Source organism: Electrophorus electricus, chromosome 13 (genome assembly GCF_041902795.1).
Source record: "Electrophorus electricus isolate QZ-2024a chromosome 13, ASM4190279v1, whole genome shotgun sequence".
Lineage (NCBI taxonomy): Eukaryota > Metazoa > Chordata > Actinopteri > Gymnotiformes > Gymnotidae > Electrophorus > Electrophorus electricus.
Genome location: NC_137509.1, coordinates 26205483 through 26228155, shown reverse-complemented (window position 1 = coordinate 26228155; position 22673 = coordinate 26205483). Strand labels below are relative to the sequence as shown.

General features: G+C 35.3%; 27 pseudogenes; all 27 read right to left on the bottom strand.

Annotated features, from left to right (window-relative positions):
* Nucleotides 1–518: 518 nt before the first annotated feature.
* Nucleotides 519–637, bottom strand: LOC145644195 (5S ribosomal RNA; annotated as a pseudogene).
* A 1260-nt stretch (nucleotides 638–1897) lies between these two features.
* LOC145644303 (5S ribosomal RNA) lies at nucleotides 1898–2016 on the bottom strand (annotated as a pseudogene).
* Nucleotides 2017–2586: 570 nt separating this feature from the next.
* Nucleotides 2587–2705, bottom strand: LOC145644302 (5S ribosomal RNA; annotated as a pseudogene).
* A 680-nt stretch (nucleotides 2706–3385) lies between these two features.
* On the bottom strand, nucleotides 3386–3504 carry LOC145644301 (5S ribosomal RNA; annotated as a pseudogene).
* Nucleotides 3505–4074: 570 nt separating this feature from the next.
* On the bottom strand, nucleotides 4075–4195 carry LOC145644933 (5S ribosomal RNA; annotated as a pseudogene).
* A 680-nt stretch (nucleotides 4196–4875) lies between these two features.
* On the bottom strand, nucleotides 4876–4994 carry LOC145650952 (5S ribosomal RNA; annotated as a pseudogene).
* A 569-nt stretch (nucleotides 4995–5563) lies between these two features.
* Nucleotides 5564–5682, bottom strand: LOC145643944 (5S ribosomal RNA; annotated as a pseudogene).
* Nucleotides 5683–6585: 903 nt separating this feature from the next.
* On the bottom strand, nucleotides 6586–6704 carry LOC145643943 (5S ribosomal RNA; annotated as a pseudogene).
* A 681-nt stretch (nucleotides 6705–7385) lies between these two features.
* Nucleotides 7386–7504, bottom strand: LOC145645086 (5S ribosomal RNA; annotated as a pseudogene).
* Nucleotides 7505–8074: 570 nt separating this feature from the next.
* On the bottom strand, nucleotides 8075–8195 carry LOC145645824 (5S ribosomal RNA; annotated as a pseudogene).
* A 792-nt stretch (nucleotides 8196–8987) lies between these two features.
* LOC145643942 (5S ribosomal RNA) lies at nucleotides 8988–9106 on the bottom strand (annotated as a pseudogene).
* Nucleotides 9107–9677: 571 nt separating this feature from the next.
* LOC145644640 (5S ribosomal RNA) lies at nucleotides 9678–9798 on the bottom strand (annotated as a pseudogene).
* A 1011-nt stretch (nucleotides 9799–10809) lies between these two features.
* On the bottom strand, nucleotides 10810–10928 carry LOC145644300 (5S ribosomal RNA; annotated as a pseudogene).
* Nucleotides 10929–11608: 680 nt separating this feature from the next.
* Nucleotides 11609–11727, bottom strand: LOC145644299 (5S ribosomal RNA; annotated as a pseudogene).
* A 570-nt stretch (nucleotides 11728–12297) lies between these two features.
* On the bottom strand, nucleotides 12298–12418 carry LOC145644932 (5S ribosomal RNA; annotated as a pseudogene).
* A 680-nt stretch (nucleotides 12419–13098) lies between these two features.
* LOC145650951 (5S ribosomal RNA) lies at nucleotides 13099–13217 on the bottom strand (annotated as a pseudogene).
* A 569-nt stretch (nucleotides 13218–13786) lies between these two features.
* LOC145645461 (5S ribosomal RNA) lies at nucleotides 13787–13907 on the bottom strand (annotated as a pseudogene).
* A 680-nt stretch (nucleotides 13908–14587) lies between these two features.
* Nucleotides 14588–14706, bottom strand: LOC145650950 (5S ribosomal RNA; annotated as a pseudogene).
* A 569-nt stretch (nucleotides 14707–15275) lies between these two features.
* LOC145645460 (5S ribosomal RNA) lies at nucleotides 15276–15396 on the bottom strand (annotated as a pseudogene).
* Nucleotides 15397–16298: 902 nt separating this feature from the next.
* Nucleotides 16299–16417, bottom strand: LOC145643941 (5S ribosomal RNA; annotated as a pseudogene).
* A 904-nt stretch (nucleotides 16418–17321) lies between these two features.
* LOC145643940 (5S ribosomal RNA) lies at nucleotides 17322–17440 on the bottom strand (annotated as a pseudogene).
* Nucleotides 17441–18121: 681 nt separating this feature from the next.
* On the bottom strand, nucleotides 18122–18240 carry LOC145645085 (5S ribosomal RNA; annotated as a pseudogene).
* Nucleotides 18241–18810: 570 nt separating this feature from the next.
* Nucleotides 18811–18931, bottom strand: LOC145645823 (5S ribosomal RNA; annotated as a pseudogene).
* A 792-nt stretch (nucleotides 18932–19723) lies between these two features.
* On the bottom strand, nucleotides 19724–19842 carry LOC145643939 (5S ribosomal RNA; annotated as a pseudogene).
* Nucleotides 19843–20413: 571 nt separating this feature from the next.
* Nucleotides 20414–20534, bottom strand: LOC145644639 (5S ribosomal RNA; annotated as a pseudogene).
* Nucleotides 20535–21545: 1011 nt separating this feature from the next.
* LOC145643938 (5S ribosomal RNA) lies at nucleotides 21546–21664 on the bottom strand (annotated as a pseudogene).
* Nucleotides 21665–22235: 571 nt separating this feature from the next.
* On the bottom strand, nucleotides 22236–22356 carry LOC145644638 (5S ribosomal RNA; annotated as a pseudogene).
* Nucleotides 22357–22673: the final 317 nt, after the last annotated feature.

The window sequence follows — 22673 nt, the reverse complement described above, 5'->3', positions numbered from 1 at the left end:
ACAGACAGTTTTTTTATTAATCACTGCACTTCACATTCAAGCATGTTAGTTGGAGAGTAAATTAAAGTGATGCAATAAATACTTACAGCATCTGCTATTCCCAGGTGCTAACAGATAGTTTGATTTAATTATTCACTGCACTTCAAATTTGAGCTTGATAGCTTGAACATAAATTTAAGGGATGCAATAAAATCTTACAGCACCTGCTGTTCCCTGGTACTAATAGATTTCTATTTAATCTGTACACTTCACTTACAAGCATGTCAGTTGCATATTAAATTAAAGTGATGCAAGAAAAACTTACAGCATCTGCTATTCCCAGGTGCTAACAGATAGTTTTTTGAGGAATCACTGCACTTCACATTCAGGCATGTGAGTTGGAGAGTAAATGAAAGTGATGCAAAAAAAACTTACAGCATCTGCTATTCCCAGGTGCTAACAGATAGGTTTTTTTATTAATCACTGCACTTCACATTTGAGCATGTCAGCTTGAAAGTAAATTAAAGTGATGCAAGAAAAGCTTACAGCACCTGGTATTCCTAGATAGGGTCCCACCTCAGTACTATTCAGGCACAAACTTGCTTAGCTTCCAAGTTCAGATGAGATTGGACGTTCTGAAGCTAGTATGGCCGTAAACCTTAAACACTTACTCAAATTGCCTAATCATAGAAAATATGATCAAAGACCAATCTGACATTTTTTTTATTAATCCCTGCACTTGACATTCTAGAATGTTGTCTTGAAGTAAATTAAAATGATGCAATATAAGCTTACAACATCTGGTATTCGGAGGCACTAACAGACAGTTTTTTTATGAATCACTGCACTTCACATTCAAGCATGTTAGTTGGAGAGTAAATTAAAGTGATGCAATAAATACTTACAGCATCTGCTATTCCCAGGTGCTAACAGATAGTTTGATTTAATTATTCACTGCACTTCAAATTTGATCTTGATAGCTTGAACATAAATTTAAGGGATGCAATAAAATCTTACAGCACCTGCTATTCCCTGGTACTAATAGATTTCTATTTAATCTGTACACTTCACATTCAGGCATGTGAGTTGGAGAGTAAATGAAAGTGATGCAAAAAAAACTTACAGCATCTGCTATTCCCAGGTGCTAACAGATAGTTTTTTTTATTAATCACTGCACTTCACATTTGAGAATATCAGCTTGAAAGTAAATTAAAGTGATGCAAGAAAATCTTACAGCACATGGTATTCCTTGGTAGGGTCCCACCTCAGTACTATCCACGCACAAACTTGCTTAATTTCCAAGTTCAGATGAGATTGGAGGCGTGCTGAAGCTGGTATGGCCGTAAACCTTAAACACTTACTCAAATTGCCTAATCATAGAAAATATGATCAAAGACCAATCTGACATTTTTTTTTATTAATCCCTGCACTTGACATTCTAGAATGTTGTCTTGAAGTAAATTAAAATGATGCAATATAAGCTTACAACATCTGGTATTCGGAGGCACTAACAGACAGTTTTTTTATTAATCACTGCACTTCACATTCAAGCATGTTAGTTGGAGAGTAAATTAAAGTGATGCAATAAATACTTACAGCATCTGCTATTCCCAGGTGCTAACAGATAGTTTGATTTAATTATTCACTGCACTTCAAATTTGAGCTTGATAGCTTGAACATAAATTTAAGGGATGCAATAAAATCTTACAGCACCTGCTGTTCCCTGGTACTAATAGATTTCTATTTAATCTGTACACTTCACTTACAAGCATGTCAGTTGCATATTAAATTAAAGTGATGCAAGAAAAACTTACAGCATCTGCTATTCCCAGGTGCTAACAGATAGGTTTTTTTATTAATCACTGCACTTCACATTTGAGCATGTCAGCTTGAAAGTAAATTAAAGTGATGCAAGAAAAGCTTACAGCACCTGGTATTCCTAGATAGGGTCCCACATCAGTACTATTCAGGCACAAACTTGCTTAGCTTCCAAGTTCAGATGAGATTGGACGTTCTGAAGCTGGTATGGCCGTAAACCTTAAACACTTACTCAAATTGCCTAATCATAGAAAATATGATCAAAGTCCAATCTGACATTTTTTTTTATTAATCCCTGCACTTGACATTCTAGAATGTTGTCTTGAAGTAAATTAAAATGATGCAATATAAGCTTACAACATCTGGTATTCGGAGGCACTAACAGACAGTTTTTTTATTAATCACTGCACTTCACATTCAAGCATGTTAGTTGGAGAGTAAATTAAAGTGATGCAATAAATACTTACAGCATCTGCAATTCCCAGGTGCTAACAGATAGTTTGATTTAATTATTCACTGCACTTCAAATTTGAGCTTGATAGCTTGAACATAAATTTAAGGGATGCAATAAAATCTTACAGCACCTGCTATTCCCTGGTACTAATAGATTTCTATTTAATCTGTACACTTCACATTCAGGCATGTGAGTTGGAGAGTAAATGAAAGTGATGCAAAAAAAACTTACAGCATCTGCTATTCCCAGGTGCTAACAGATAGGTTTTTTTATTAATCACTGCACTTCACATTTGAGCATGTCAGCTTGAAAGTAAATTAAAGTGATGCAAGAAAAGCTTACAGCACCTGGTATTCCTAGATAGGGTCCCACATCAGTACTATTCAGGCACAAACTTGCTTAGCTTCCAAGTTCAGATGAGATTGGACGTTCTGAAGCTGGTATGGCCGTAAACCTTAAACACTTACTCAAATTGCCTAATCATAGAAAATATGATCAAAGTCCAATCTGACATTTTTTTTTATTAATCCCTGCACTTGACATTCTAGAATGTTGTCTTGAAGTAAATTAAAATGATGCAATATAAGCTTACAACATCTGGTATTCGGAGGCACTAACAGACAGTTTTTTTATTAATCACTGCACTTCACATTCAAGCATGTTAGTTGGAGAGTAAATTAAAGTGATGCAATAAATACTTACAACATCTGCTATTCCCAGGTGCTAACAGATAGTTTGATTTAATTATTCACTGCACTTCAAATTTGAGCTTGATAGCTTGAACATAAATTTAAGGGATGCAATAAAATCTTACAGCACCTGCTGTTCCCTGATACTAATAGATTTCTATTTAATCTGTACACTTCACTTACAAGCATGTCAGTTGCATATTAAATTAAAGTGATGCAAGAAAAACTTACAGCATCTGCTATTCCCAGGTGCTAACAGATAGTTTTTTGATGAATCACTGCACTTCACATTCAGGCATGTGAGTTGGAGAGTAAATGAAAGTGATGCAAAAAAAACTTACAGCATCTGCTATTCCCAGGTGCTAACAGATAGGTTTTTTTATTAATCACTGCACTTCACATTTGAGCATGTCAGCTTGAAAGTAAATTAAAGTGATGCAAGAAAAGCTTACAGCACCTGGTATTCCTAGATAGGGTCCCACATCAGTACTATTCAGGCACAAACTTGCTTAGCTTCCAAGTTCAGATGAGATTGGACGTTCTGAAGCTGGTATGGCCGTAAACCTTAAACACTTACTCAAATTGCCTAATCATAGAAAATATGATCAAAGTCCAATCTGACATTTTTTTTTATTAATCCCTGCACTTGACATTCTAGAATGTTGTCTTGAAGTAAATTAAAATGATGCAATATAAGCTTACAACATCTGGTATTCGGAGGCACTAACAGACAGTTTTTTTATTAATCACTGCACTTCACATTCAAGCATGTTAGTTGGAGAGTAAATTAAAGTGATGCAATAAATACTTACAGCATCTGCTATTCCCAGGTGCTAACAGATAGTTTGATTTAATTATTCACTGCACTTCAAATTTGAGCTTGATAGCTTGAACAAAAATTTAAGGGATGCAATAAAATCTTACAGCACCTGCTATTCCCTGGTACTAATAGATTTCTATTTAATCTGTACACTTCACATTCAGGCATGTGAGTTGGAGAGTAAATGAAAGTGATGCAAAAAAAACTTACAGCATCTGCTATTCCCAGGTGCTAACAGATAGTTTTTTTTATTAATCACTGCACTTCACATTTGAGAATATCAGCTTGAAAGTAAATTAAAGTGATGCAAGAAAAGCTTACAGCACATGGTATTCCTAGGTAGGGTCCCACCTCAGTACTATCCAGGCACAAACTTGCTTAACTTCCAAGTTCAGATGAGATTGGAGGCGTGCTGAAGCTGGTATGGCCGTAAACCTTAAACACTTACTCAAATTGCCTAATCATAGAAAATATGATCAAAGACCAATCTGACATTTTTTTTAATTAATCCCTGCACTTGACATTCTAGAATGTTGTCTTGAAGTAAATTAAAATGATGCAATATAAGCTTACAACATCTGGTATTCGGAGGCACTAACAGACAGTTTTTTTATTAATCACTGCACTTCACATTCAAGCATGTTAGTTGGAGAGTAAATTAAAGTGATGCAATAAATACTTACAGCATCTGCTATTCCCAGGTGCTAACAGATAGTTTGATTTAATTATTCACTGCACTTCAAATTTGAGCTTGATAGCTTGAACATAAATTTAAGGGATGCAATAAAATCTTACAGCACCTGCTGTTCCCTGGTACTAATAGATTTCTATTTAATCTGTACACTTCACTTACAAGCATGTCAGTTGCATATTAAATTAAAGTGATGCAAGAAAAACTTACAGCATCTGCTATTCCCAGGTGCTAACAGATAGTTTTTTGAGGAATCACTGCACTTCACATTCAGGCATGTGAGTTGGAGAGTAAATGAAAGTGATGCAAAAAAAACTTACAGCATCTGCTATTCCCAGGTGCTAACAGATAGGTTTTTTTATTAATCACTGCACTTCACATTTGAGCATGTCAGCTTGAAAGTAAATTAAAGTGATGCAAGAAAAGCTTACAGCACCTGGTATTCCTAGATAGGGTCCCACCTCAGTACTATTCAGGCACAAACTTGCTTAGCTTCCAAGTTCAGATGAGATTGGACGTTCTGAAGCTGGTATGGCCGTAAACCTTAAACACTTACTCAAATTGCCTAATCATAGAAAATATGATCAAAGACCAATCTGACATTTTTTTTATTAATCCCTGCACTTGACATTCTAGAATGTTGTCTTGAAGTAAATTAAAATGATGCAATATAAGCTTACAACATCTGGTATTCGGAGGCACTAACAGACAGTTTTTTTATGAATCACTGCACTTCACATTCAAGCATGTTAGTTGGAGAGTAAATTAAAGTGATGCAATAAATACTTACAGCATCTGCTATTCCCAGGTGCTAACAGATAGTTTGATTTAATTATTCACTGCACTTCAAATTTGAGCTTGATAGCTTGAACATAAATTTAAGGGATGCAATAAAATCTTACAGCACCTGCTATTCCCTGGTACTAATAGATTTCTATTTAATCTGTACACTTCACATTCAGGCATGTGAGTTGGAGAGTAAATGAAAGTGATGCAAAAAAAACTTACAGCATCTGCTATTCCAAGGTGCTAACAGATAGGTTTTTTTATTAATCACTGCACTTCACATTTGAGAATGTCAGCTTGAAAGTAAATTAAAGTGATGCAAGAAAAGCTTACAGCACCTGGTATTCCTAGATAGGGTCCCACCTCAGTACTATTCAGGCACAAACTTGCTTAGCTTCCAAGTTCAGATGAGATTGGACGTGCTGAAGCTGGTATGGCCGTAAACCTTAAACACTTACTCAAATTGCCTAATCATAGAAAATATGATCAAAGACCAATCTGACATTTTTTTTTATTAATCCCTGCACTTGACATTCTAGAATGTTGTCTTGAAAGTAAATTAAAATGATGCAATAAAAGCTTACAACATCTGGTATTCGGAGTCACTAACAGACAGTTTTTTTATTAATCACTGCACTTCACATTCAAGCATGTTAGTTGGAGAGTAAATTAAAGTGATGCAATAAATACTTACAGCATCTGCTATTCCCAGGTGCTAACAGATAGTTTGATTTAATTATTCACTGCACTTCAAATTTGAGCTTGATAGCTTGAACATAAATTTAAGGGATGCAATAAAATCTTACAGCACCTGCTGTTCCCTGGTACTAATAGATTTCTATTTAATCTGTACACTTCACTTACAAGCATGTCAGTTGAATATTAAATTAAAGTGATGCAAGAAAAACTTACAGCATCTGCTATTCCCAGGTGCTAACAGATAGTTTTTTGATGAATCACTGCACTTCACATTCAGGCATGTGAGTTGGAGAGTAAATGAAAGTGATGCAAAAAAAACTTACAGCATCTGCTATTCCCAGGTGCTAACAGATAGTTTTTTTTAATTAATCACTGCACTTCACATCCTAGCATGTCATCTTGAAAGTAAATTAATGTGATGCAAGAGAAGCTTACAGCATCTCGTAGTCCAAGGTGCTAAAAGATAGTTTTTTGATGAATCACTGCACTTCACATTCAGGCATGTGAGTTGGAGAGTAAATGAAAGTGATGCAAAAAAAACTTACAGCATCTGCTATTCCAAGGTGCTAACAGATAGGTTTTTTTATTAATCACTGCACTTCACATTTGAGAATGTCAGCTTGAAAGTAAATTAAAGTGATGCAAGAAAAGCTTACAGCACCTGGTATTCCTAGATAGGGTCCCACCTCAGTACTATTCAGGCACAAACTTGCTTAGCTTCCAAGTTCAGATGAGATTGGACGTGCTGAAGCTGGTATGGCCGTAAACCTTAAACACTTACTCAAATTGCCTAATCATAGAAAATATGATCAAAGACCAATCTGACATTTTTTTTTATTAATCCCTGCACTTGACATTCTAGAATGTTGTCTTGAAAGTAAATTAAAATGATGCAATAAAAGCTTACAACATCTGGTATTCGGAGTCACTAACAGACAGTTTTTTTATTAATCACTGCACTTCACATTCAAGCATGTTAGTTGGAGAGTAAATTAAAGTGATGCAATAAATACTTACAGCATCTGCTATTCCCAGGTGCTAACAGATAGTTTGATTTAATTATTCACTGCACTTCAAATTTGAGCTTGGTAGCTTGAACATAAATTTAAGGGATGCAATAAAATCTTACAGCACCTGCTATTCCCTGGTACTAAAAGATTTCTATTTAATCTGTACACTTCACATACAAGCATGTCAGTTGCATATTAAATTAAAGTGATGCAAGAAAAACTTACAGCATCTGCTATTCCCAGGTGCTAACAGATAGTTTTTTGATGAATCACTGCACTTCACATTCAGGCATGTGAGTTGGAGAGTAAATGAAAGTGATGCAAAAAAAACTTACAGCATCTGCTATTCCCAGGTGCTAACAGATAGGTTTTTTTATTAATCACTGCACTTCACATTTGAGCATGTCAGCTTGAAAGTAAATTAAAGTGATGCAAGAAAAGCTTACAGCACCTGGTATTCCTAGATAGGGTCCCACATCAGTACTATTCAGGCACAAACTTGCTTAGCTTCCAAATTCAGATGAGATTGGACGTTCTGAAGCTGGTATGGCCGTAAACCTTAAACACTTACTCAAATTGCCTAATCATAGAAAATATGATCAAAGTCCAATCTGACATTTTTTTTTATTAATCCCTGCACTTGACATTCTAGAATGTTGTCTTGAAGTAAATTAAAATGATGCAATATAAGCTTACAACATCTGGTATTCGGAGGCACTAACAGACAGTTTTTTTATTAATTACTGCACTTCACATTCAAGCATGTTAGTTGGAGAGTAAATTAAAGTGATGCAATAAATACTTACAGCATCTGCTATTCCCAGGTGCTAACAGATAGTTTGATTTAATTATTCACTGCACTTCAAATTTGAGCTTGATAGCTTGAACATAAATTTAAGGGATGCAATAAAATCTTACAGCACCTGCTATTCCCTGGTACTAATAGATTTCTATTTAATCTGTACACTTCACATTCAGGCATGTGAGTTGGAGAGTAAATGAAAGTGATGCAAAAAAAACTTACAGCATCTGCTATTCCCAGGTGCTAACAGATAGTTTTTTTTATTAATCACTGCACTTCACATTTGACAATATCAGCTTGAAAGTAAATTAAAGTGATGCAAGAAAAGCTTACAGCACATGGTATTCCTAGGTAGGGTCCCACCTCAGTACTATCCAGGCACAAACTTGCTTAGCTTCCAAGTTCAGATGAGATTGGAGGCGTGCTGAAGCTGGCATGGCCGTAAACCTTAAACACTTACTCAAATTGCCTAATCATAGAAAATATGATCAAAGACCAATCTGACATTTTTTTATTAATCCCTGCACTTGACATTCTAGAATGTTATCTTGAAAGTAAATTAAAATAATGCAATAAAAGCTTACAACATCTGGTATTCGGAGGCACTAACAGACAGTTTTTTTATTAATCACTGCACTTCACATTCAAGCATGTCAGTTGGAGAGTAAATTAAAGTGATGCAATAAAAATTTACAGCATCTGCTATTCCCAGGGGCTAACAGATAGTTTGATTTAATTATTCACTGCACTTCAAATTTGAGCTTGATAGCTTGAACATAAATTTAAGGGATGCAATAAAATCTTACAGCACCTGCCAATTCCCTGCTACTAAAATATTTCTATTTAATCTGTACACTTCACATACAAGCATGTCAGTTGCATATTAAATTAAAGTGATGCAAGAAAAACTTACAGCATCTGCTATTCCCAGGTGCTAACAGATAGTTTTTTTTAATTAATCACTGCACTTCACATCCTAGCATGTCATCTTGAAAGTAAATTAATGTGATGCAAGAGAAGCTTACAGCATCTCGTAGTCCAAGGTGCTAAAAGATAGTTTTTTGATGAATCACTGCACTTCACATTCAGGCATGTGAGTTGGAGAGTAAATGAAAGTGATGCAAAAAAAACTTACAGCATCTGCTATTCCAAGGTGCTAACAGATAGGTTTTTTTATTAATCACTGCACTTCACATTTGAGCATGTCAGCTTGAAAGTAAATTAAAGTGATGCAAGAAAAGCTTACAGCACCTGGTATTCCTAGATAGGGTCCCACCTCAGTACTATTCAGGCACAAACTTGCTTAGCTTCCAAGTTCAGATGAGATTGGACGTGCTGAAGCTGGTATGGCCGTAAACCTTAAACACTTACTCAAATTGCCTAATCATAGAAAATATGATCAAAGACCAATCTGACATTTTTTTTTATTAATCCCTGCACTTGACATTCTAGAATGTTGTCTTGAAAGTAAATTAAAATGATGCAATAAAAGCTTACAACATCTGGTATTCGGAGTCACTAACAGACAGTTTTTTTATTAATCACTGCACTTCACATTCAAGCATGTTAGTTGGAGAGTAAATTAAAGTGATGCAATAAATACTTACAGCATCTGCTATTCCCAGGTGCTAACAGATAGTTTGATTTAATTATTCACTGCACTTCAAATTTGAGCTTGATAGCTTGAACATAAATTTAAGGGATGCAATAAAATCTTACAGCACCTGCTATTCCCTGGTACTAAAAGATTTCTATTTAATCTGTACACTTCACATACAAGCATGTCAGTTGCATATTAAATTAAAGTGATGCAAGAAAAACTTACAGCATCTGCTATTCCCAGGTGCTAACAGATAGTTTTTTTTATTAATCACTGCACTTCACATTTGAGCATGTCAGCTTGAAAGTAAATTAAAGTGATGCAAGAAAAGCTTACAGCACCTGGTATTCCTAGATAGGGTCCCACCTCAGTACTATTCAGGCACAAACTTGCTTAGCTTCCAAGTTCAGATGAGATTGGAGGCGTGCTGAAGCTGGTATGGCCGTAAACCTTAAACACTTACTCAAATTGCCTAATCATAGAAAATATGATCAAAGACCAATCTGACATTTTTTTTATTAATCCCTGCACTTGACATTCTAGAATGTTATCTTGAAAGTAAATTAAAATGATGCAATAAAAGCTTACAACATCTGGTATTCGGAGGCACTAACAGACAGTTTTTTTATTAATCACTGCACTTCACATTCAAGCATGTCAGTTGGAGAGTAAATTAAAGTGATGCAATAAAAACTTACAGCATCTGCTATTCCCAGGTGCTAACAGATAGTTTGATTTAATTATTCACTGCACTTCAAATTTGAGCTTGATAGCTTGAACATAAATTTAAGGGATGCAATAAAATCTTACAGCACCTGCTATTCCCTGGTACTAATAGATTTCTATTTAATCTGTACACTTCACATTCAGGCGTGTGAGTTGGAGAGTAAATGAAAGTGATGCAAAAAAAACTTACAGCATCTGCTATTCCCAGGTGCTAACAGATAGTTTGATTTAATTATTCACTGCACTTCAAATTTGAGCTTGATAGCTTGAACATAAATTTAAGGGATGCAATAAAATCTTACAGCACCTGCCAATTCCCTGCTACTAAAATATTTCTATTTAATCTGTACACTTCACATACAAGCATGTCAGTTGCATATTAAATTAAAGTGATGCAAGAAAAACTTACAGCATCTGCTATTCCCAGGTGCTAACAGATAGTTTTTTTTAATTAATCACTGCACTTCACATCCTAGCATGTCATCTTGAAAGTAAATTAATGTGATGCAAGAGAAGCTTACAGCATCTCATAGTCCAAGGTGCTAAAAGATAGTTTTTTGATGAATCACTGCACTTCACATTCAGGCATGTGAGTTGGAGAGTAAATGAAAGTGATGCAAAAAAAACTTACAGCATCTGCTATTCCCAGGTGCTAACAGATAGGTTTTTTTATTAATCACTGCACTTCACATTTGAGCATGTCAGCTTGAAAGTAAATTAAAGTGATGCAAGAAAAGCTTACAGCACCTGGTATTCCTAGATAGGGTCCCACATCAGTACTATTCAGGCACAAACTTGCTTAGCTTCCAAGTTCAGATGAGATTGGACGTTCTGAAGCTGGTATGGCCGTAAACCTTAAACACTTACTCAAATTGCCTAATCATAGAAAATATGATCAAAGTCCAATCTGACATTTTTTTTTATTAATCCCTGCACTTGACATTCTAGAATGTTGTCTTGAAGTAAATTAAAATGATGCAATATAAGCTTACAACATCTGGTATTCGGAGGCACTAACAGACAGTTTTTTTATTAATCACTGCACTTCACATTCAAGCATGTTAGTTGGAGAGTAAATTAAAGTGATGCAATAAATACTTACAACATCTGCTATTCCCAGGTGCTAACAGATAGTTTGATTTAATTATTCACTGCACTTCAAATTTGAGCTTGATAGCTTGAACATAAATTTAAGGGATGCAATAAAATCTTACAGCACCTGCTGTTCCCTGATACTAATAGATTTCTATTTAATCTGTACACTTCACTTACAAGCATGTCAGTTGCATATTAAATTAAAGTGATGCAAGAAAAACTTACAGCATCTGCTATTCCCAGGTGCTAACAGATAGTTTTTTGATGAATCACTGCACTTCACATTCAGGCATGTGAGTTGGAGAGTAAATGAAAGTGATGCAAAAAAAACTTACAGCATCTGCTATTCCCAGGTGCTAACAGATAGGTTTTTTTATTAATCACTGCACTTCACATTTGAGCATGTCAGCTTGAAAGTAAATTAAAGTGATGCAAGAAAAGCTTACAGCACCTGGTATTCCTAGATAGGGTCCCACATCAGTACTATTCAGGCACAAACTTGCTTAGCTTCCAAGTTCAGATGAGATTGGACGTTCTGAAGCTGGTATGGCCGTAAACCTTAAACACTTACTCAAATTGCCTAATCATAGAAAATATGATCAAAGTCCAATCTGACATTTTTTTTTATTAATCCCTGCACTTGACATTCTAGAATGTTGTCTTGAAGTAAATTAAAATGATGCAATATAAGCTTACAACATCTGGTATTCGGAGGCACTAACAGACAGTTTTTTTATTAATCACTGCACTTCACATTCAAGCATGTTAGTTGGAGAGTAAATTAAAGTGATGCAATAAATACTTACAGCATCTGCTATTCCCAGGTGCTAACAGATAGTTTGATTTAATTATTCACTGCACTTCAAATTTGAGCTTGATAGCTTGAACAAAAATTTAAGGGATGCAATAAAATCTTACAGCACCTGCTATTCCCTGGTACTAATAGATTTCTATTTAATCTGTACACTTCACATTCAGGCATGTGAGTTGGAGAGTAAATGAAAGTGATGCAAAAAAAACTTACAGCATCTGCTATTCCCAGGTGCTAACAGATAGTTTTTTTTATTAATCACTGCACTTCACATTTGAGAATATCAGCTTGAAAGTAAATTAAAGTGATGCAAGAAAAGCTTACAGCACATGGTATTCCTAGGTAGGGTCCCACCTCAGTACTATCCAGGCACAAACTTGCTTAACTTCCAAGTTCAGATGAGATTGGAGGCGTGCTGAAGCTGGTATGGCCGTAAACCTTAAACACTTACTCAAATTGCCTAATCATAGAAAATATGATCAAAGACCAATCTGACATTTTTTTTAATTAATCCCTGCACTTGACATTCTAGAATGTTGTCTTGAAGTAAATTAAAATGATGCAATATAAGCTTACAACATCTGGTATTCGGAGGCACTAACAGACAGTTTTTTTATTAATCACTGCACTTCACATTCAAGCATGTTAGTTGGAGAGTAAATTAAAGTGATGCAATAAATACTTACAGCATCTGCTATTCCCAGGTGCTAACAGATAGTTTGATTTAATTATTCACTGCACTTCAAATTTGAGCTTGATAGCTTGAACATAAATTTAAGGGATGCAATAAAATCTTACAGCACCTGCTGTTCCCTGGTACTAATAGATTTCTATTTAATCTGTACACTTCACTTACAAGCATGTCAGTTGCATATTAAATTAAAGTGATGCAAGAAAAACTTACAGCATCTGCTATTCCCAGGTGCTAACAGATAGTTTTTTGAGGAATCACTGCACTTCACATTCAGGCATGTGAGTTGGAGAGTAAATGAAAGTGATGCAAAAAAAACTTACAGCATCTGCTATTCCCAGGTGCTAACAGATAGGTTTTTTTATTAATCACTGCACTTCACATTTGAGCATGTCAGCTTGAAAGTAAATTAAAGTGATGCAAGAAAAGCTTACAGCACCTGGTATTCCTAGATAGGGTCCCACCTCAGTACTATTCAGGCACAAACTTGCTTAGCTTCCAAGTTCAGATGAGATTGGACGTTCTGAAGCTGGTATGGCCGTAAACCTTAAACACTTACTCAAATTGCCTAATCATAGAAAATATGATCAAAGACCAATCTGACATTTTTTTTATTAATCCCTGCACTTGACATTCTAGAATGTTGTCTTGAAGTAAATTAAAATGATGCAATATAAGCTTACAACATCTGGTATTCGGAGGCACTAACAGACAGTTTTTTTATGAATCACTGCACTTCACATTCAAGCATGTTAGTTGGAGAGTAAATTAAAGTGATGCAATAAATACTTACAGCATCTGCTATTCCCAGGTGCTAACAGATAGTTTGATTTAATTATTCACTGCACTTCAAATTTGAGCTTGATAGCTTGAACATAAATTTAAGGGATGCAATAAAATCTTACAGCACCTGCTATTCCCTGGTACTAATAGATTTCTATTTAATCTGTACACTTCACATTCAGGCATGTGAGTTGGAGAGTAAATGAAAGTGATGCAAAAAAAACTTACAGCATCTGCTATTCCCAGGTGCTAACAGATAGTTTTTTTTATTAATCACTGCACTTCACATTTGAGAATATCAGCTTGAAAGTAAATTAAAGTGATGCAAGAAAAGCTTACAGCACATGGTATTCCTTGGTAGGGTCCCACCTCAGTACTATCCAGGCACAAACTTGCTTAACTTCCAAGTTCAGATGAGATTGGAGGCGTGCTGAAGCTGGTATGGCCGTAAACCTTAAACACTTACTCAAATTGCCTAATCATAGAAAATATGATCAAAGACCAATCTGACATTTTTTTTTATTAATCCCTGCACTTGACATTCTAGAATGTTGTCTTGAAGTAAATTAAAATGATGCAATATGAGCTTACAACATCTGGTATTCGGAGGCACTAACAGACAGTTTTTTTATTAATCACTGCACTTCACATTCAAGCATGTTAGTTGGAGAGTAAATTAAAGTGATGCAATAAATACTTACAGCATCTGCTATTCCCAGGTGCTAACAGATAGTTTGATTTAATTATTCACTGCACTTCAAATTTGAGCTTGATAGCTTGAACATAAATTTAAGGGATGCAATAAAATCTTACAGCACCTGCTGTTCCCTGGTACTAATAGATTTCTATTTAATCTGTACACTTCACTTACAAGCATGTCAGTTGCATATTAAATTAAAGTGATGCAAGAAAAACTTACAGCATCTGCTATTCCCAGGTGCTAACAGATAGTTTTTTGAGGAATCACTGCACTTCACATTCAGGCATGTGAGTTGGAGAGTAAATGAAAGTGATGCAAAAAAAACTTACAGCATCTGCTATTCCCAGGTGCTAACAGATAGGTTTTTTTATTAATCACTGCACTTCACATTTGAGCATGTCAGCTTGAAAGTAAATTAAAGTGATGCAAGAAAAGCTTACAGCACCTGGTATTCCTAGATAGGGTCCCACCTCAGTACTATTCAGGCACAAACTTGCTTAGCTTCCAAGTTCAGATGAGATTGGACGTTCTGAAGCTGGTATGGCCGTAAACCTTAAACACTTACTCAAATTGCCTAATCATAGAAAATATGATCAAAGACCAATCTGACATTTTTTTTATTAATCCCTGCACTTGACATTCTAGAATGTTGTCTTGAAGTAAATTAAAATGATGCAATATAAGCTTACAACATCTGGTATTCGGAGGCACTAACAGACAGTTTTTTTATGAATCACTGCACTTCACATTCAAGCATGTTAGTTGGAGAGTAAATTAAAGTGATGCAATAAATACTTACAGCATCTGCTATTCCCAGGTGCTAACAGATAGTTTGATTTAATTATTCACTGCACTTCAAATTTGAGCTTGATAGCTTGAACATAAATTTAAGGGATGCAATAAAATCTTACAGCACCTGCTATTCCCTGGTACTAATAGATTTCTATTTAATCTGTACACTTCACATTCAGGCATGTGAGTTGGAGAGTAAATGAAAGTGATGCAAAAAAAACTTACAGCATCTGCTATTCCCAGGTGCTAACAGATAGTTTTTTTTATTAATCACTGCACTTCACATTTGAGAATATCAGCTTGAAAGTAAATTAAAGTGATGCAAGAAAAGCTTACAGCACATGGTATTCCTTGGTAGGGTCCCACCTCAGTACTATCCAGGCACAAACTTGCTTAACTTCCAAGTTCAGATGAGATTGGAGGCGTGCTGAAGCTGGTATGGCCGTAAACCTTAAACACTTACTCAAATTGCCTAATCATAGAAAATATGATCAAAGACCAATCTGACATTTTTTTTTATTAATCCCTGCACTTGACATTCTAGAATGTTGTCTTGAAGTAAATTAAAATGATGCAATATGAGCTTACAACATCTGGTATTCGGAGGCACTAACAGACAGTTTTTTTATTAATCACTGCACTTCACATTCAAGCATGTTAGTTGGAGAGTAAATTAAAGTGATGCAATAAATACTTACAGCATCTGCTATTCCCAGGTGCTAACAGATAGTTTGATTTAATTATTCACTGCACTTCAAATTTGAGCTTGATAGCTTGAACATAAATTTAAGGGATGCAATAAAATCTTACAGCACCTGCTGTTCCCTGGTACTAATAGATTTCTATTTAATCTGTACACTTCACTTACAAGCATGTCAGTTGAATATTAAATTAAAGTGATGCAAGAAAAACTTACAGCATCTGCTATTCCCAGGTGCTAACAGATAGTTTTTTGATGAATCACTGCACTTCACATTCAGGCATGTGAGTTGGAGAGTAAATGAAAGTGATGCAAAAAAAACTTACAGCATCTGCTATTCCCAGGTGCTAACAGATAGTTTTTTTTAATTAATCACTGCACTTCACATCCTAGCATGTCATCTTGAAAGTAAATTAATGTGATGCAAGAGAAGCTTACAGCATCTCGTAGTCCAAGGTGCTAAAAGATAGTTTTTTGATGAATCACTGCACTTCACATTCAGGCATGTGAGTTGGAGAGTAAATGAAAGTGATGCAAAAAAAACTTACAGCATCTGCTATTCCAAGGTGCTAACATATAGGTTTTTTTATTAATCACTGCACTTCACATTTGAGAATGTCAGCTTGAAAGTAAATTAAAGTGATGCAAGAAAAGCTTACAGCACCTGGTATTCCTAGATAGGGTCCCACCTCAGTACTATTCAGGCACAAACTTGCTTAGCTTCCAAGTTCAGATGAGATTGGACGTGCTGAAGCTGGTATGGCCGTAAACCTTAAACACTTACTCAAATTGCCTAATCATAGAAAATATGATCAAAGACCAATCTGACATTTTTTTTTATTAATCCCTGCACTTGACATTCTAGAATGTTGTCTTGAAAGTAAATTAAAATGATGCAATAAAAGCTTACAACATCTGGTATTCGGAGTCACTAACAGACAGTTTTTTTATTAATCACTGCACTTCACATTCAAGCATGTTAGTTGGAGAGTAAATTAAAGTGATGCAATAAATACTTACAGCATCTGCTATTCCCAGGTGCTAACAGATAGTTTGATTTAATTATTCACTGCACTTCAAATTTGAGCTTGATAGCTTGAACATAAATTTAAGGGATGCAATAAAATCTTACAGCACCTGCTGTTCCCTGGTACTAATAGATTTCTATTTAATCTGTACACTTCACTTACAAGCATGTCAGTTGAATATTAAATTAAAGTGATGCAAGAAAAACTTACAGCATCTGCTATTCCCAGGTGCTAACAGATAGTTTTTTGATGAATCACTGCACTTCACATTCAGGCATGTGAGTTGGAGAGTAAATGAAAGTGATGCAAAAAAAACTTACAGCATCTGCTATTCCCAGGTGCTAACAGATAGTTTTTTTTAATTAATCACTGCACTTCACATCCTAGCATGTCATCTTGAAAGTAAATTAATGTGATGCAAGAGAAGCTTACAGCATCTCGTAGTCCAAGGTGCTAAAAGATAGTTTTTTGATGAATCACTGCACTTCACATTCAGGCATGTGAGTTGGAGAGTAAATGAAAGTGATGCAAAAAAAACTTACAGCATCTGCTATTCCAAGGTGCTAACAGATAGGTTTTTTTTATTAATCACTGCACTTCACATTTGAGAATGTCAGCTTGAAAGTAAATTAAAGTGATGCAAGAAAAGCTTACAGCACCTGGTATTCCTAGATAGGGTCCCACCTCAGTACTATTCAGGCACAAACTTGCTTAGCTTCCAAGTTCAGATGAGATTGGACGTGCTGAAGCTGGTATGGCCGTAAACCTTAAACACTTACTCAAATTGCCTAATCATAGAAAATATGATCAAAGACCAATCTGACATTTTTTTTTATTAATCCCTGCACTTGACATTCTAGAATGTTGTCTTGAAAGTAAATTAAAATGATGCAATAAAAGCTTACAACATCTGGTATTCGGAGTCACTAACAGACAGTTTTTTTATTAATCACTGCACTTCACATTCAAGCATGTTAGTTGGAGAGTAAATTAAAGTGATGCAATAAATACTTACAGCATCTGCTATTCCCAGGTGCTAACAGATAGTTTGATTTAATTATTCACTGCACTTCAAATTTGAGCTTGGTAGCTTGAACATAAATTTAAGGGATGCAATAAAATCTTACAGCACCTGCTATTCCCTGGTACTAAAAGATTTCTATTTAATCTGTACACTTCACATACAAGCATGTCAGTTGCATATTAAATTAAAGTGATGCAAGAAAAACTTACAGCATCTGCTATTCCCAGGTGCTAACAGATAGTTTTTTGATGAATCACTGCACTTCACATTCAGGCATGTGAGTTGGAGAGTAAATGAAAGTGATGCAAAAAAAACTTACAGCATCTGCTATTCCCAGGTGCTAACAGATAGGTTTTTTTATTAATCACTGCACTTCACATTTGAGCATGTCAGCTTGAAAGTAAATTAAAGTGATGCAAGAAAAGCTTACAGCACCTGGTATTCCTAGATAGGGTCCCACATCAGTACTATTCAGGCACAAACTTGCTTAGCTTCCAAATTCAGATGAGATTGGACGTTCTGAAGCTGGTATGGCCGTAAACCTTAAACACTTACTCAAATTGCCTAATCATAGAAAATATGATCAAAGTCCAATCTGACATTTTTTTTTATTAATCCCTGCACTTGACATTCTAGAATGTTGTCTTGAAGTAAATTAAAATGATGCAATATAAGCTTACAACATCTGGTATTCGGAGGCACTAACAGACAGTTTTTTTATTAATTACTGCACTTCACATTCAAGCATGTTAGTTGGAGAGTAAATTAAAGTGATGCAATAAATACTTACAGCATCTGCTATTCCCAGGTGCTAACAGATAGTTTGATTTAATTATTCACTGCACTTCAAATTTGAGCTTGATAGCTTGAACATAAATTTAAGGGATGCAATAAAATCTTACAGCACCTGCTATTCCCTGGTACTAATAGATTTCTATTTAATCTGTACACTTCACATTCAGGCATGTGAGTTGGAGAGTAAATGAAAGTGATGCAAAAAAAACTTACAGCATCTGCTATTCCCAGGTGCTAACAGATAGTTTTTTTTATTAATCACTGCACTTCACATTTGACAATATCAGCTTGAAAGTAAATTAAAGTGATGCAAGAAAAGCTTACAGCACATGGTATTCCTAGGTAGGGTCCCACCTCAGTACTATCCAGGCACAAACTTGCTTAGCTTCCAAGTTCAGATGAGATTGGAGGCGTGCTGAAGCTGGCATGGCCGTAAACCTTAAACACTTACTCAAATTGCCTAATCATAGAAAATATGATCAAAGACCAATCTGACATTTTTTTATTAATCCCTGCACTTGACATTCTAGAATGTTATCTTGAAAGTAAATTAAAATAATGCAATAAAAGCTTACAACATCTGGTATTCGGAGGCACTAACAGACAGTTTTTTTATTAATCACTGCACTTCACATTCAAGCATGTCAGTTGGAGAGTAAATTAAAGTGATGCAATAAAAATTTACAGCATCTGCTATTCCCAGGGGCTAACAGATAGTTTGATTTAATTATTCACTGCACTTCAAATTTGAGCTTGATAGCTTGAACATAAATTTAAGGGATGCAATAAAATCTTACAGCACCTGCCAATTCCCTGCTACTAAAATATTTCTATTTAATCTGTACACTTCACATACAAGCATGTCAGTTGCATATTAAATTAAAGTGATGCAAGAAAAACTTACAGCATCTGCTATTCCCAGGTGCTAACAGATAGTTTTTTTTAATTAATCACTGCACTTCACATCCTAGCATGTCATCTTGAAAGTAAATTAATGTGATGCAAGAGAAGCTTACAGCATCTCGTAGTCCAAGGTGCTAAAAGATAGTTTTTTGATGAATCACTGCACTTCACATTCAGGCATGTGAGTTGGAGAGTAAATGAAAGTGATGCAAAAAAAACTTACAGCATCTGCTATTCCAAGGTGCTAACAGATAGGTTTTTTTATTAATCACTGCACTTCACATTTGAGCATGTCAGCTTGAAAGTAAATTAAAGTGATGCAAGAAAAGCTTACAGCACCTGGTATTCCTAGATAGGGTCCCACCTCAGTACTATTCAGGCACAAACTTGCTTAGCTTCCAAGTTCAGATGAGATTGGACGTGCTGAAGCTGGTATGGCCGTAAACCTTAAACACTTACTCAAATTGCCTAATCATAGAAAATATGATCAAAGACCAATCTGACATTTTTTTTTATTAATCCCTGCACTTGACATTCTAGAATGTTGTCTTGAAAGTAAATTAAAATGATGCAATAAAAGCTTACAACATCTGGTATTCGGAGTCACTAACAGACAGTTTTTTTATTAATCACTGCACTTCACATTCAAGCATGTTAGTTGGAGAGTAAATTAAAGTGATGCAATAAATACTTACAGCATCTGCTATTCCCAGGTGCTAACAGATAGTTTGATTTAATTATTCACTGCACTTCAAATTTGAGCTTGATAGCTTGAACATAAATTTAAGGGATGCAATAAAATCTTACAGCACCTGCTATTCCCTGGTACTAAAAGATTTCTATTTAATCTGTACACTTCACATACAAGCATGTCAGTTGCATATTAAATTAAAGTGATGCAAGAAAAACTTACAGCATCTGCTATTCCCAGGTGCTAACAGATAGTTTTTTTTATTAATCACTGCACTTCACATTTGAGCATGTCAGCTTGAAAGTAAATTAAAGTGATGCAAGAAAAGCTTACAGCACCTGGTATTCCTAGATAGGGTCCCACCTCAGTACTATTCAGGCACAAACTTGCTTAGCTTCCAAGTTCAGATGAGATTGGAGGCGTGCTGAAGCTGGTATGGCCGTAAACCTTAAACACTTACTCAAATTGCCTAATCATAGAAAATATGATCAAAGACCAATCTGACATTTTTTTTATTAATCCCTGCACTTGACATTCTAGAATGTTATCTTGAAAGTAAATTAAAATGATGCAATAAAAGCTTACAACATCTGGTATTCGGAGGCACTAACAGACAGTTTTTTTATTAATCACTGCACTTCACATTCAAGCATGTCAGTTGGAGAGTAAATTAAAGTGATGCAATAAAAACTTACAGCATCTGCTATTCCCAGGTGCTAACAGATAGTTTGATTTAATTATTCACTGCACTTCAAATTTGAGCTTGATAGCTTGAACATAAATTTAAGGGATGCAATAAAATCTTACAGCACCTGCTATTCCCTGGTACTAATAGATTTCTATTTAATCTGTACACTTCACATTCAGGCGTGTGAGTTGGAGAGTAAATGAAAGTGATGCAAAAAAAACTTACAGCATCTGCTATTCCCAGGTGCTAACAGATAGTTTGATTTAATTATTCACTGCACTTCAAATTTGAGCTTGATAGCTTGAACATAAATTTAAGGGATGCAATAAAATCTTACAGCACCTGCCAATTCCCTGCTACTAAAATATTTCTATTTAATCTGTACACTTCACATACAAGCATGTCAGTTGCATATTAAATTAAAGTGATGCAAGAAAAACTTACAGCATCTGCTATTCCCAGGTGCTAACAGATAGTTTTTTTTAATTAATCACTGCACTTCACATCCTAGCATGTCATCTTGAAAGTAAATTAATGTGATGCAAGAGAAGCTTACAGCATCTCATAGTCCAAGGTGCTAAAAGATAGTTTTTTGATGAATCACTGCACTTCACATTCAGGCATGTGAGTTGGAGAGTAAATGAAAGTGATGCAAAAAAAACTTACAGCATCTGCTATTCCCAGGTGCTAACAGATAGGTTTTTTTATTAATCACTGCACTTCACATTTGAGCATGTCAGCTTGAAAGTAAATTAAAGTGATGCAAGAAAAGCTTACAGCACCTGGTATTCCTAGATAGGGTCCCACCTCAGTACTATTCAGGCACAAACTTGCTTAGCTTCCAAGTTCAGATGAGATTGGACGTGCTGAAGCTGGTATGGCCGTAAACCTTAAACACTTACTCAAATTGCCTAATCATAGAAAATATGATCAAAGACCAATCTGACATTTTTTTTTATTAATCCCTGCACTTGACATTCTAGAATGTTGTCTTGAAAGTAAATTAAAATGATGCAATAAAAGCTTACAACATCTGGTATTCGGAGTCACTAACAGACAGTTTTTTTATTAATCACTGCACTTCACATTCAAGCATGTTAGTTGGAGAGTAAATTAAAGTGATGCAATAAATACTTACAGCATCTGCTATTCCCAGGTGCTAACAGATAGTTTGATTTAATTATTCACTGCACTTCAAATTTGAGCTTGATAGCTTGAACATAAATTTAAGGGATGCAATAAAATCTTACAGCACCTGCTATTCCCTGGTACTAAAAGATTTCTATTTAATCTGTACACTTCACATACAAGCATGTCAGTTGCATATTAAATTAAAGTGATGCAAGAAAAACTTACAGCATCTGCTATTCCCAGGTGCTAACAGATAGTTTTTTTTATTAATCACTGCACTTCACATTTGAGCATGTCAGCTTGAAAGTAAATTAAAGTGATGCAAGAAAAGCTTACAGCACCTGGTATTCCTAGATAGGGTCCCACCTCAGTACTATTCAGGCACAAACTTGCTTAGCTTCCAAGTTCAGATGAGATTGGAGGCGTGCTGAAGCTGGTATGGCCGTAAACCTTAAACACTTACTCAAATTGCCTAATCATAGAAAATATGATCAAAGACCAATCTGACATTTTTTTTATTAATCCCTGCACTTGACATTCTAGAATGTTATCTTGAAAGTAAATTAAAATGATGCAATAAAAGCTTACAACATCTGGTATTCGGAGGCACTAACAGACAGTTTTTTTATTAATCACTGCACTTCACATTCAAGCATGTCAGTTGGAGAGTAAATTAAAGTGATGCAATAAAAACTTACAGCATCTGCTATTCCCAGGTGCTAACAGATAGTTTGATTTAATTATTCACTGCACTTCAAATTTGAGCT